The following is a 14,961-nucleotide window of genomic DNA, read 5'->3' on the forward strand; positions in this document are numbered from 1 at the left end:
AATTTGAAGAAAAGCTATCTGAAGCATGTACAAACTGATTTTAATCTTTAATAGGGCTGTCAAAATTGAGCACACACAAAACAACTGCTGTATAATGCCCACTGCTTTCTTGGTTTAATTGGTCACATGACTGCATCACGTGACTAAAACGTGTCATTGTTTTCGAAAAGGTCTTCAGGTTCGCTGTCCACACTGCGACGCGGCATTTTAAAATGTATCTGTTTTGGAGAGAGTTTTCAAAACGCTGCTTTTTCCTTGACCGAAAACACTGTCTCAGCGTGGTCGGAATGCCAAAAAGGAAGAGAAAAAGATGCTTTTTCCAACAAATGTACTAGTGTGGACATGGCCACAAATAGTATGTAATTAGTGATAAAGATGGTCAGGCAGACTTGACTTTATATGTTCTTGAATTCAGTCTGACATTTAATCACTTTTGCTGAGTTATTTTTGAATAATGTATGTAAATCTGGCACTGTGGTGAAACAGCCTTAGAAACAAATAACAACGTTTGTACTCTGGCGTTTAAACAAATAGCACTACACCCGTGGTGGGGCAGTCAGGGATATAGATATATAAGGAATATATAAGGAATACTCCTTCTGTGTGTGAATCACTTGCCTGATGATTGACCTGCTTGCAAAGCAGTTTTCATAGCAGCTGAAACAAAGCTGCATGTATAGCAAATACATAAAAGTTAATATAAACCCCATGAAACAGATGACACTGTGAAGGTGTGGAGCAGGGTGCTTTCATAGTGTTTCCAACACCAGTTTTGAATGAGCACTGGTATATGTGTTTATTTGACTGGGTCTGGGCTGCTGTTAAACCATCCTTGGTTATCGACTATGTAGCCTGAAGTCAAGACAACCACTGAACAAACCACTCAATAGCTTCTTGTGCTTTCAATGATAAACATTCCTTTCCTTTACATATGAATTATAGCAGTTATAGTTTTGGAAATTCAAAAATCATGTTGGGGCTTTAGAAATATATTGGTTCATTTTATGCAGAGGAAAGGGTGGTTACTGTAGCATTTCTTGCATTATTTTTCCTATGGTTTTCAGTGTTGGGCAAGTTACTTTGAAAAAGTAATTATTTATATTTACTAGTTACTTCTTCAAAAAAGTAACTAGTAACTAGAATTAGTAACAAAGTTACAAGATACTAAAAGTAATTAATTACTTGAAAAGTAACTATTGCGTTACTTTAAAAAAAAATCTTCACACACCCCCGTCCTCTACTAGCCATCGGGGCGGGGGGGCTGGGAGGAGATGTTGGCTGTCCGATTGGCCTCCCTGCTGCTGCGGAGCCTGGGACGGTCTGCTTGCCTCCACCCCGGAGGGAAGGGTAACATCTCTTGGGTCTGGGTGCAGTTTCCCCCTCTGGGGCGAGGGTACCTGGATCCGGGGTATAGAGTATGTTTGGGGAGTGTGATTGTGTGCATTATGTCCATTTATGTCAATCCTTATGTTGGGTGAGTGCTGAGTGTTTGTATATGTGTGCATGAGGGTGGGAATGCATGTTTGTGTCTGTGTGTGCCTGTTTGTCTGTGTCTATATGTCAGGTCGGGTCTTAGACTCCACCTCTCTGGGAACTCCCAGGCCCTCCAAAGTGTGGAGGCCGATTTCCACTCACCACACTCCCTGCCGGTGACTGATGGGGTCGGTGCATTGGTGGTTCTTGGTGCTCAGGTATGTACCAGCTCACTCCTGGTGGCTACTTGGCGGGGCCTGGCGCCTGTTGCTTGGTCAGGTCTCTTCAGGGGCAAAGGGGGTCCTCGGGCCTCCGGCCTCTGGGCCTGCGGCTCGGTTCACTCTGGCACAGCTGGTTGCCGGCGGAGCCGGTGGGCACGCCGGTGCAGCCCCCTTTAGCGTCTGCTCGGTGGCTACTGGGTGACCCTTCGTCTGGGGATCCTCAGTCCTTCCCATGAGAGTGGCACAGATAGTTTAAAAGTTTAATTATTTATATAGCACATTTAATTACAACAGGAGCGTTGACCAAAGTGCTGTACAAGAATACAACAAATCAAATCAAATCACTTTTATTGTCACATCACATGTGCAGGTACATTGGTACAGTACATGTGAGTGAAATTCTTGTGTGCGAGCTTCACAAGCAACAGAGTTGTGCAAAATACAGTAACGTAAACAAGCAAAATACAAGAATGGCTACATCTGAAACTAATAAATATATGTACAATATATAATAGTATATGCATTTCTGGATGTGTATACTAAATATTTTTCTACGTGTGTGTGTGTGTGTGTGTGTATACACATATTTTACAAATTAAATAGAGTAAACAATAAAATAAAATATATAAAAATATACATAATACATACATACATAATAAAACAACTTAGAGTATTAAAAGCAAACACCAAATATGAATTAACAAACAACTCTCATGCTGTATTAAAAGCCAGTAAATAAAAATGCGTTTTAAGATAAGATTTAAAAAGATTGACAGTATGAGCCTGTCTGATGTGTAGGGGTAATTTATTCCACAGCTTAGGTGCTACGACTGCAAATGCTCGATCACCTCTATGATCCTCAGATCACCTCAGATGCCCCTCCGGTGGTCCTCCTTGGGCTCTCGCACTCTGGGGCCTCTGGATGTCTGGGGCCTGGATCTCCTCCATGCCTGCTTCATGCCCTGGGGGACCGGGCTATGGCTCTCTGCATCCTCTTGCAGACCATTACATGGGGAAACAATTTGAATACAAGTGCGCTGATCCACACAGGTGTGCACACGGGTGTTCACTGTTCGTAGACTTAAATCACACCTTTCTTGGCTGCTACTTCAAAGCACATTGTGTGCTGACTGTCCTGCGTGCTGCACAACAACACTGAATATTTAGTATTTACTGCTGTTTACACTTAGCTAGATTAATGCGATGGTGTTGTGTTTAGTATGTTGCTTTGTTTTTTTTTGTTGCTTGTTTTCTATTCTTTTTCTCCCAACAAGTGATCCAGGAGATTTTATTTCCTGTGCAATATGAGTCCTAAGCATCCCAGAAACGACACAGAAAGTCAAACATAACTTTTAAAAACACCAGTATAGGCTCATAAGGCCCTGATAGTAAAAAACTACATTTCCGCAAAATGATGTCACTTCCGGTTTCGGGCAGGTCATGGCGGACATGCGATAGCTCGCGCTGATGGATGTAGGAAGTGTTACAAACAGCTGATCGGATCGGCAAAGCGTGTTTCTGGAATATTATGTTTTTGTTGCTGCAAGTGCTTTTTATGCAGAATTTAATTGCCATCAGCAACATTTGACCAGTTTTATAAATAAAGTCATATATGAAATTACTATAATGTAAATTAATGGTTGTAGTTTTTGTAGGCATTTCTGTTGACTTGTTATAGTTCAGCAGAAAATGGAAACTTTCAAATCAGTAAAATCTGCATGTTTGTCCATGTGGAGCCAAAAAAATCCACAAAGTTTCCAATTTAGCCATCATTTCCACCTTTGGAGACAGATGTTTTACTATACAACGCCTACTACTAGACAATCTTCAATGATTTCACTAAAACCGAAAGTCTTCTTGCTATCCTCTTCTAATTTAGTTCATAATGAATGGGATTTAGTATCTTGCCAAAGGACACATCAACATACAGACCCAAGAGCTGGGTACCAAAACAGCTAACCCTCAAAACAGTAGACTACCTGCCATAAATCCTGAGCCACCATATACCACAGACTTGTTGTTTTGTTGCTTTAATTAATTTATTATTAACAATAATATGCGGTGGCCCCTAGAGACAAAGCACGTACAAACTCCAAAACACATTTTAAGTGTTATTTGAACTTCCCAAACAGAGCTACCTAGATCACTTAAATAACACAATTGAAAGCATGTGTGTATTGTTTGTGTATTTATACACAAGTACTCATATATATTCAAATAATTAAAAAAAACATTCATTTACCTGTTACTACCACACAACAAATCCGTTGGTACTCCCTGGCTTGTGTAGCCACTAGGTAACAAAAGCTCAACACAACATCTAGCATTCTGGAGCACTTCTGTTGTCTTTTGTGCGTGCTTCGGAGTTTGTACGTGCTTTGTCTCCAGGGGCCACCGTAAGTATACTTTTATTTATTCACTCCACATAAAATTTAATAAATAAATAAATAAATTTTAAATTAAAATTTTATGCTTTTTCCTTTTAAACAAATTTAAAGTGAAACAACACAAAACACTGCAAACCACAACACTATTAAATATAAATTAAAATATGAAAAAAACAAAAAGAACATGCATATTCTCTGTCATATAGGCCTGCATGAATAAACTTTCTGAATCCTTTATCATCCACAACTGACAATAGTTCTGGATGATTACTATACCTTTCTAATGTGACGTTGTTGTCCCATGCTCTCTTTCTCTCTCTCCTTCCCGCTCTGTTCCTGTGCTACTGCAAGTGTAACTACCGCCGCTCCCCCCTCTTCCCAGCGCAAAGCACAAGGCTCGCATGCTGAGTGAACCTGAAAAAAGTGCGAGAGAGAGGGTGAGAGAAAGAAAAAAAAACCACGGCTCGCGTCATTCACTTCAAAGAGTCACGACCGACACATCACTAATATGAAATTGAATCAAATGGAAAGCTTCTTTTTAAAATGTGCTTTATTAGTTTTAATCTTTTAATTTTATGCACATTGAATCACACAAAAATTAAATTATATGCAACTGTCTTTAACGTCGAGAAATGTGTTTAACATTTAAACCTATTTTCTGCATATTCCAGCATATAAAATACATTCTTTGTTCTGACTATTGTTAAATTTGTACATGTTTGATTTGTTTGGTTAGTGCACTGGGCCTTTAAGAGAAAGGCATGGTCCGTGTGCAGATGGGGGAAGTGTAAGAATGTGATCTATGCTGTGATTTATGCTGTGAAAGGCTGATAAAAAGGAATTCCCTGTGAGTATGCATTATTGTTTGGCACTTTTATGTTGTTTAATAGCAGTTAATTAGATGCTGTATTACACGTGCTAATTTATGGTTCGTAGACAGCTGTTTGGTGTTAGCATTAGCACTTGGTCACGCAGCTCCTCAAGTAATTATTTTAATTTGTCACTCATATATACTGTATTTTGTTGTTACAGTTTCACACCTGCCATATAAAGCAAAGTCTAAACCCACTCTGGCGTCAGTGACTTTTGTGTGGAGGTGTTTAACTCCTGGATAGTAGAAAGTGGTTCTACGAGGCCAGTACAGTGAAAAGGAACACCCTACTACAACGATGAAGACTGCATTGTTACACCCTGTATCCAGACCAGCACGACAGACGCAGTGACACCAAGTCAGCATAAATGTGCATTCAATCAGCTTAAAGATGGAGAAAGAAGAATATGAAGTAAGATCCACGACGTCAAAGAAATCTAGCCGCTCTTCCACAGCAAGTGTAATGTTAGCCGCCGCTAATGCCCGCGCTAAAACTGAAGCTGCCCAAAAAAGAGCTGAGTTTGCAAAGAAGGAAGTTGAATTTAAAGTAGAAAGAGCCAAATTAGATGCAAAGCTTGATGTTCTAGCAAAAGAAAGTGAAGCTGAGGCCGCAGCCGCTGAAGCAGCTGTCTTGGAGTCTGCTGTTGCAAGTTTTGACATGAGTGATGAACACCTGAGCTTACCAAAGGAGACACAGAGTTCTCATGAGCGAACTACAGACTATGTCAATATGCATCAGGCACGCAGTGATTCAGTCAAATCAAAGGACGTCAAAATAGAAAAAGTCGAGTATGCAAATCGACCTAAGCCACCGGACATGTCACCGGATGAACTGCCCTCAGCACCAAAGGACTATGGCTCCCTCAGACCCCCCGATCAAAGAGATTACTCACCTGAAAGGCAAGGACAACAGTTACACTCTGTTAACTATCAGCAGCACCTAAGCCATGTCTCACCAGGGTTTACACCACCCTCTGCTGGACGTTTTCGGTACTACCCTCCAGATCCAAATTCCTCTAGGGACTCTAATGAGCTTGCCAAATATTTAATGAGAAGTCAGTTGTTAACCTCTGAACTCACCAAGTTTGATGACAAGCCGGAGAACTATTTATCTTGGAAGTCATCTTTCATCAACGCCATTGACACTCTAGAGCTTAGGGCGTCTGAACAAATCGACCTCCTTGTAAAATCACTTGGCCCAGAATCTACCAAGCATGCACATCGCATCAAAGCTGTAAACATAACAAACCCAGCTGTGGCATTAGAGCTAATCTGGGAGAGGCTAGAAGAAACCTATGGGTCGCCAGAAGCCATTGAAAGTGCTCTTTTCACCAAACTTGATCAATTTCCTAAAATAGGGCCCAGAGATAATCAAAAACTAAGAGAGCTGAGCGATCTGTTGCAGGAGATAAATGCAGCAAAACAAGAAGGGTACTTGCATGGACTCTCCTATCTCGATACAGCGCGAGGTGTTGCTCCCATTGTGGATAAGCTGCCGTATGGGATTCAAGACAAGTGGATGATGGAAGGCTCACACTACAAACAGCGGCACAGGGTGACCATGTGATCATGAGTACAGCAGCAGATTGTTCTAGTGAGAGTTTAGAAGCACCATGGATGAAGGTAAATGCACCTTTCAATTGTTTGCCAACCGCCAATACGACTGTCAGAAAGAAAGAAAGAAGAAAGAGTTTGAAGGTGACCTTCCCTCCATTCACATTCTTCTTACAGTTCATACAGACACAAGCAAAGGCACGCAACGATCCAAGCTTCAATCTGTTGTCAACCTGCAACTCTGGAGTTAAAAGGGACAAGCTTGGAGATGGTTACAGCAATAACCGCAGGTCAGTTTCAGTGCATAAAACCAACGTTATAGCCATATCTGAGGGAGGACCGGACAAATGTTGTCCTGTGCACAACAAACCTCACGCCTTACAACAGTGCAGAAGTTTCAGAGAAAAGCCAATTCAGGAACGAAAGGCAATTTTAAGCAACACAACATCTGTTTCAAGTGCTGCGCTTCTAACAAACACATAGCTCGCGACTGTCAAGCAGAAATCAAATGCTCTGAATGTAACAGTGATAAGCACCCAACAGCTCTGCATTCAGATGTTCCTCGCCTTCCCAAAGCTCTTCAGCCCCCTGCAAGTCACGGCGGGGAGAAACAAGAATTAAAAGAGACTGCAGTTGTTTCAAGTTGCACCGAGGTATGTGGGGAAGGATTTTCTGGGAAATCTTGCTCAAAAATATGCCTGGTTAACGTTTACCCTGCCAACGATCCTAGTAAATGCCAGAGAATGTATGTCATGCTAGATGACCAGAGTAACATTTCACTAGCACGCTCTGAATTTTTTGACATGTTCAAGGTTAATGGTAAGGCAGAGCCATACACCCTCCAGACATGCAGTGGCGTAGGTCTCACTTCTGGCTGAAGAGCCTCTGGGTATATGATAGAGGCAATTGATAGCTCCCTCGCTATTCAGCTGCCCATGTTAATTGAATGCAACATGATTCCTAACAAAAGAGAGGAAATTCCCACTCCCTCCGCGGCTTACGCACACAGTCACCTCAAAGGTATAGCACACAAAATACCACCCTTTGACAGTGGTGCAGACATTTTGCTGTTGCTTGGAAGAGACATTTTGAGAGTTCACAAAGTGCGCAGTCAGATCAATGGTCCGCACAATGCACCATACGCACAGAAACTGGACTTAGGCTGGGTGATAATAGGAGATGTGTGCTTAGGCAATACTCATAAGCCTTCCCAAGTCTCTACCTTTAAGACTCACGTTCTATCGGATGGAAGGCCAACTCATTTTTCCCCATGCGAAAGCCACTTTACTGTCAAGCCAGACACCTGTCTCTTAAATCGACACTTAGTACTTGGTGGTTCAAACATAAAGGACAGAACACAAAACAGAACTATAGGAAACAATGTTTTCTGCCAGACCAAGAATGACAATAAGCTTGCACCCTCCATGGAAGATCTGCAGTTCCTGAATATCATGGACAATGAGTGTTTTCAGGATGAGTCACAAAGCTGGGTGGCTCCACTGCCATTTCGCCAGCCCAGAGCATTGCTGCCTAACAATCACCGCTACGCACTCAGCCGCCTCAAGTCACTTGAACGAACTCTAGACAAAAACCCAAAAATGAAAGTTCACCTGATAGACTTTATGCAGAAAATGTTGGACAATGGGCACGCGGAGCTTGCACCCCCAGTACAAGAGAACAAAGAGCGTTGGTATCTGCCCTATTTCGGAGTGTACCATCCTCAAAAGCCGTCACAAATCCGAGTGGTATTTGACTCCAGCGCGCAGTTTGAAGGTATGTCGCTCAACACAGTGCTGTTATCAGGACCTAATCTGAACAACAGTCTATTAGGTGTGCTAGTGAGGTTCAGAAAACATCCAGTCGCAGTAACCGCAGATATCCAGCAGATGTTCTATTGCTTCCTGGTGCGCGAGGACTGCAGAGATGTACTGAGGTTTGTCTGGCACAAAGACAACGATCCACAGAAAGGGCTCGTGGATTACAGAATGTGCATGCATGTACTTGGAAACAGCCCCTCGCCTGCTGTGGCCACATATGGTTTGAGGAGGGCCGCGCAAAGGGGAGAAGCCAAATACGGGTCAGATGTTCGCCATTTCATTGAGCGTGATTTTTATGTGGATGATGCTTTAAAGTCTGTCCCCACCGAACATGATGCTATCGACCTCCTGAAACGGACACAAAACATGCTAGCAGACTCAAACCTTCGCCTCTTAAAAATAGCATCAAATAAGGTTGAAGTGATGGACGCATTCGCACCTCAAGACCGAGCCAAGGATCTCCAAAATCTGGATCTGTTCAAGGATGAACTCCCAGATCAGCGCAGTCTTGGAGTAAAGTGGAATATAATGGAGGACTATTTCACTTTTCACATTCCTCATGCTGAAAAGCCATACACACGAAGAGGAGTCCTTTCAACTGTGAACAGTGTGTTTGACCCGCTTGGGTTTTTGGCCCCAGTCACCGTTCGAGGATGTCTGCTTCTAAGAGAGTTGTCGCTACAGACAACAGAGTGGGACTCACCTCTCCCAGAGGATCTGAAAGGCAGATGGATAGAATGGCAACAGTCCCTCCAATGCCTCAGCAAAGTCAACGTTCCACGCACTTACACTAAGATGTCACTGTTACAGGCTAAATGTGTAGAACTTTGTGTCTTTTCAGATGCGTCCATGAAGGCAATATGTGCAGTGTCATACCTCAAGGTCACCACTGGGGATGGCAAGACAGAGGTTGAGTTTGCCCTAGGTAAGGCACGACTCGCTCCACAGCCAGAGCTCACTGTACCTAGGCTCGAACTCTGCGCTGCAGTAATGGCGGTTGAAATGGCAGAGGTCATATGTGAAGAGATTGATCACCCCATAGACAAAACTAGTTTCTATACAAACAGCAAGGTGGTTCTTGGTTATATTCACAACCAATCCAGACATTTTTATGTCTATGTAAACAATCGTGTGTGTCGTATTAGAGAGTCAACTACTCCAGAGCAATGGCATTTCGTTACGACCGACCAGAATCCTGCTGACCACGGCTCACGATCAGTTCCAGCCGCTGAGTTAGATCACACGACATGGTTCACAGGTCCAGCGTTTCTCCAGTGCCCTTCATACATCCATCTAGAGCAGACTGATTACAAACTGCTGGACCCAGACAACGACGCAGAGGTGCGCCCAGAGGTAAAGACACTTTGCACTAACATAACAAAGGAAGTTTTGGGCTCAGGACGTTGGGAGCGTTTCTCCACATGGCGCTCATTTCGGAAAACCATGTCAAACTTGATTCACATCGTACAATGCTTTTCACAATCAAACGTTAAGCCAAACTGTAAAGGATGGCACATGTGTAAAACGGCCATCACCCCAGAACTGTTAGATCAAGCAGAGACAATGATCATTAAAAATGTGCAGTTTGAAACATATACAGACGAGATAAAGCGGATCTCTGAAAAACAGAACCTCCCAAAAAACAGCCCACTGGCAAAACTAAACCCTGTGATTGGAAGTGACAATCTGCTGAGAGTTGGTGGTCGCATTAATCGCGCCGGGCTGGGAGTAAAAGACACCAACCCTATTATCTTGCCAGGCAGTCACGACATCACTACCCTCCTTGTGCGCCACCACCATGAGAAAGTAAGCCATCAAGGCAGGCATTTTACAGAGGGCGCTGTCCGAGAAAGTGGCTTGTGGATTGTAGGAGGAAAAGGCTGTATTTGCAGAGTCATAAGTAAATGTGTGACATGTAAGAAGCTGAGAGGGAAGTTTGAGGAGCAATTAATGAGTGATTTGCCCGTAGATCGCCTCCAAGTTGAGCCCCCCTTTTCTTACGTGGGTATGGACATGTTTGGCCCATGGGAAGTAACTACAAGGCGTACAAGAGGGGGACAAGCAAACAGGAAGCGGTGGGCAATATTATTCACGTGCCTGTGAACAAGGGCTGTCCACATTGAACTAGTGGAGGAGATGAGCTCTTCAAGTTTCATTAATGCACTGAGGCATTTCTTCGCCCTCCGAGGACCCGGAAAACAACTGCGCTCGGACTGCGGCACTAATTTCATTGGTGCTCACAAAGAGATGGCCACAAATGCACCAGAGAAGGACAAAGTGCAACACTTTCTGCAGGACCAGAAGTGTTCCTGGGTTTTCAATCCTCCCCATTCTTCCCACATGGAGGGAGTATGGGAACGGATGATTGGTTTAGCACGGCGAATACTTGATAGAATAGAATAGAATAGAATTCAACTTTATTGTCATTGCACATGCACAGGTACAGGGCAACGAAATGCAGTGATAACATGCTGCTGCAAACTGGTCGTGTTCAACTCACTCATGAGATCTTGATCACATTTCTTGCGGAAGTCACAGCTATACTGAATGCACGACCGTTGTTGCTAGTATCATCAGACCCAGAACATCCTCACATTCTATCACCGGCGATGCTGCTGACACAAAAGACTGGAGTTGTACCCACCATCTGTGATGATGTAGGACCCAAAGAAATGCTCAGAAGCCATTGGAAGCGGGTTCAGTTCCTTGCAGACACCTTCTGGAGCAGATGGCGCAAGGAATATTTGCACAGCCTCCAAATTCGTCAAAAGTGGCACCACAAGAACATTGACATTAAACAGGGAGAATTCGTTCTCCTCAAGGACAAACAAACAAGAAGAAATGAGTGGCCAATGGGCGTAATCGAAAAGACAGTTGCGAGCGAAGATGGAATTATCAGAAAGGCCGAAGTTAGAGTTGCTTCCAAGGGGAATGTTAAGACTTATCGGGGCCTGGAGCCTGGGGCTCGCTCGGGCCACTTCGGAGGTGGGGTGCCCCCGGTCTCTCGGCCTGGGGCTCGGTCACTCAGGCACGGCTGGCTGCCGGCGGAGCTCACGGGCGCGTCACTGCAACTCCCCCTGGCTTCTGCTCTGCGGCTGCTGAGTGAGCCCTCATCTGGGACTCTCCTCAGCTCTTTCTGGGACAGTGGCGCGGCTGCCCCTCTGTTGGTCTTCCTTGGTCTCTTGTGTTCTGGGGGCCTTTGGATCTCCTCCATACCTGCTTCATGCCCTGGAGGACGGGGCTGTGGCCCCCCCACACCCTCTAGCAGATCATTACATGGAGGAACCTTTAAAAAAAACAAAAAAACAAGCGCGTCATCTGCTCATTCTGTTGGTTTTTGTCTTTTGCCTTTCTCCCCCGTCCCTCTTCTCAGCTGTTTCTCTTTCCCTCTTTCTTTCTCCCCTTCTTTCCCCCAGTCAAGTCTGTCCCGTATTCAGTAAGTGAAAATAAAATAAACAATAAAAGGTGAATCAAATGGACCATTACGGCAAGGCTGGGATGGTCAATTTGGTAAAGTAAATCCGTTGGGCATCTTTCTTTGCCTTTAGACAACAATTCTGATGGCAAAAGTACGGTGGCCCCTAGAGACAAAGCACGTACAAACTCCAAAACACTTGCAAAATCCAAAACACTTGCAAATTCCAAAACACGTACAAACTCCAAAACACTTGCAAACTAAAAAACACATGCAAATTCCAAAACACGTACAAATTCCAAAACACGTACAAATTCCAAAACACTTGCAAAATCCAAAACACTTGCAAACTCAAAAACACATGCAAATTCCAAAGCACGTACAAATTCCAAAACACGTACAAATTCCAAAACACTTGTAAAATCCAAAACACTTGCAAACTCAAAAACACATGCAAATTCCAAAACACAACGGAAGTGCTCCAGGACGCTAGGGGCAGTGTTGAGCTTTTGTTACCTAGTAAGTACACAAGCCAGGAAGTACCAATGACCGGATTTGGGGTTTGCAGCCTTAAAGGCCGCATTTTAAGGCCGATTACGTCACAGCGACAAGAGAAGGCTTTCCCAATTCAAAGGCTGCTCGAAATGCGGCCCTCAAATGCGTCCATAATTTCCCTGAATTTTAAGGATGGGTCGGTGTAGCCTTCATGGCCCAACATATCCCAGACTTCATAGTGCGGTGGTGGTGTGGATAATTTTGCCGAAAAAAAACGGTGGAAGCGGAGCGGAGGAAGAGTAAACTTTCAGAAGTAAGTACTGAATATTATGTCACTTATTTATGCGCAAATATTTTTTTAATGAAGAACATTAAACCATTATTGTTGGCCACATGTCGGGAAAGTTATGTGACATTAGTCATGTCTGTACTTTCAGAATTAACTTGGTTTTAAAGCCTTTACTTTAAAAAAATATATATATATAGTCGACCTTAATCTTACAGAGATTGTGATGATTTTGTGGATAATTAAAGTCAGTCATATATCCACAAACACAACAAGCTGAAAGTCAGTGATGCTGCTCGGTTTGCAGTCCTGAATATCACAGCACAAGGAAGATTCACTGCACTGTTAATGTTAGCTATGTTATATTGCTGCCTCTGTTTGGTGGTGTCGAGCCAAACTGACTTTAACGTGTGTTTGAACGAGCTGACGGTTCACTTGTTAAGCTGAAAGAAAGATGCTTTAATCACAGGAGTCACACATGTGTCCACTGCACCATCTGGGAACTCTTCTTGTTTCGTAATCAGAATCAGAATCAGAATCGTGTTTATTGGCCAAGTATATGTGCAGACACATACAGGGAATTTGGTTCCGGTAGATGGTGGCTCTCAAGCACAGCAATGTAAATCACACACACACACACACACACACACACACACACACACACGTGTCTATATATACACATTACACATGCATACATAATAACACAAACACTAAATCCTCCTTCTTTTGTGCTGTTTTGTAGCAGTGTATACACCTGAGACTTTCACCTGTCTGTCCTGCACTCGCTCTCTGTTTCTTTCTCTCTGATTGTGGAATAAAAGTATGAACATGTGTTTATAAGTCACACTTGTGTTTGAATCCTGCAGCTTATCACACATTTGATTTCCATGTGTGACAACTGCAAGTGTCGAGAGTGAGGACAGACTGAGGGACCCACTGCTGCACATCATCTGTGAGGCTTTGCACCCCTGATGATCCACCAGGACAAACTCAGCAGTGTGTGAGGAAGAGGAGGAGGAAGAGCCAGCAGCAGCTGACAGATGGAGAGAATAGACAGACTGTTCCCTGTTTGTGAAGGACTGCTAGAAAAGTTTAAAATAACTAATTGTCTGTCCTGAATCAGTCTTATTAGGTAATGTTCAAATAATTTTATCATTCCAGTGTTTTCAGTGTGGGAGAAAGTACTCAGGGCCTTCAAGTTACACACTATGAAAGGCAGCAACAAGTGTAATATTCAGAAACCTAAAGTATGTATCAGCAGCAGAATGGACCTAAAAATAAATGTTTGTTCCAGTTCTATGAAGCTTTGAGTATTTTGGATCAGTAGCACTGCTGTGTTTGTTGCATCATATTGCTGTAATTGTTTATATGCTTTATATATTCTGAGGTAAGTTGATCTATAGTGTTACATCATATTCTATAAGGATGTTATGTGTTTGTAGACTTTCTGCCCAGTTTGACCCATTTAGCAGAAGCCAGCCTGTTTAAGGCTCTGATATCTATTCTGTATGACTTAAAGCAGTTATGACATGGTCTGATTTTCTCACCCAATAAAGGAATATTTCATATATCAGTCTACTCTTCATTTTATCAGAAACAGTTATCACAGCTTGTACATTTTCTTTTTATAAATATATGTAAGCAATGAGCCAAATTTAGTAATGCCAACATGAAGGAACAACATTTGTCTCTTATATATGATACACCTATATATGCACTGTCAAAGATACTTGTCTTTGAGTGAAGATTTAAGGTGATAAGACATATAAATAACTGCAACTTGAATCTGTACTGAAGCTCAGTATTTGACACAGAGTTCATGTTCACTGCTGTAATAGCTAATAATGATTAATATAATAACTATAATATTGGCCATATTATATTTACATTACCAAAGTGATATGACTTTAGTCTCATGAACAACATCAGCTAATTCTTATTTACTAATTAATCTTGAAATAACTGTTCAGTACAGAAATGAAGCCCAAAAATCATGTTTTACTGTCCTGTGGTCTCAGCCTCAGATACTTATCAAATCACACAAAGCTCTTGTAGAAACAAACAAACAAATGAACAAAATATGTTCTCCCTCATTTCTGTCAAACCAAGTTGTATGACACGTTTCCAGCGGTTAGTATCATGGTTGCTAGGCAACCTGGGAAGCGCGACGGAGACTAGACCGTCCCATACAGACAAACTTGCCGTTTATTTTGCAAATCGAGCTCAACACTGCCCCTAGCGTCCTGGAGCACTTCCGTTGTGTTTTGGAATTTGCATGTGTTTTTGAGTTTGCAAGTGTTTTGGATTTTGCAAGTGTTTTGGAATTTGTACGTGTTTTGGAATTTGTACGTGTTTTGGAATTTGCATGTGTTTTTTAGTTTGCAAGTGTTTTGGATTTTGCAAGTGTTTTGGAATTTGTACGTGTTTTGGAATTTGCATGTG

The sequence above is a fragment of the Diplotaxodon limnothrissa genome, linkage group LG2 (genome assembly GCF_057381915.1).
Source record: "Diplotaxodon limnothrissa isolate DT_005_m linkage group LG2, D_limnothrissa_male_GT1.1, whole genome shotgun sequence".
Lineage (NCBI taxonomy): Eukaryota > Metazoa > Chordata > Actinopteri > Cichliformes > Cichlidae > Diplotaxodon > Diplotaxodon limnothrissa.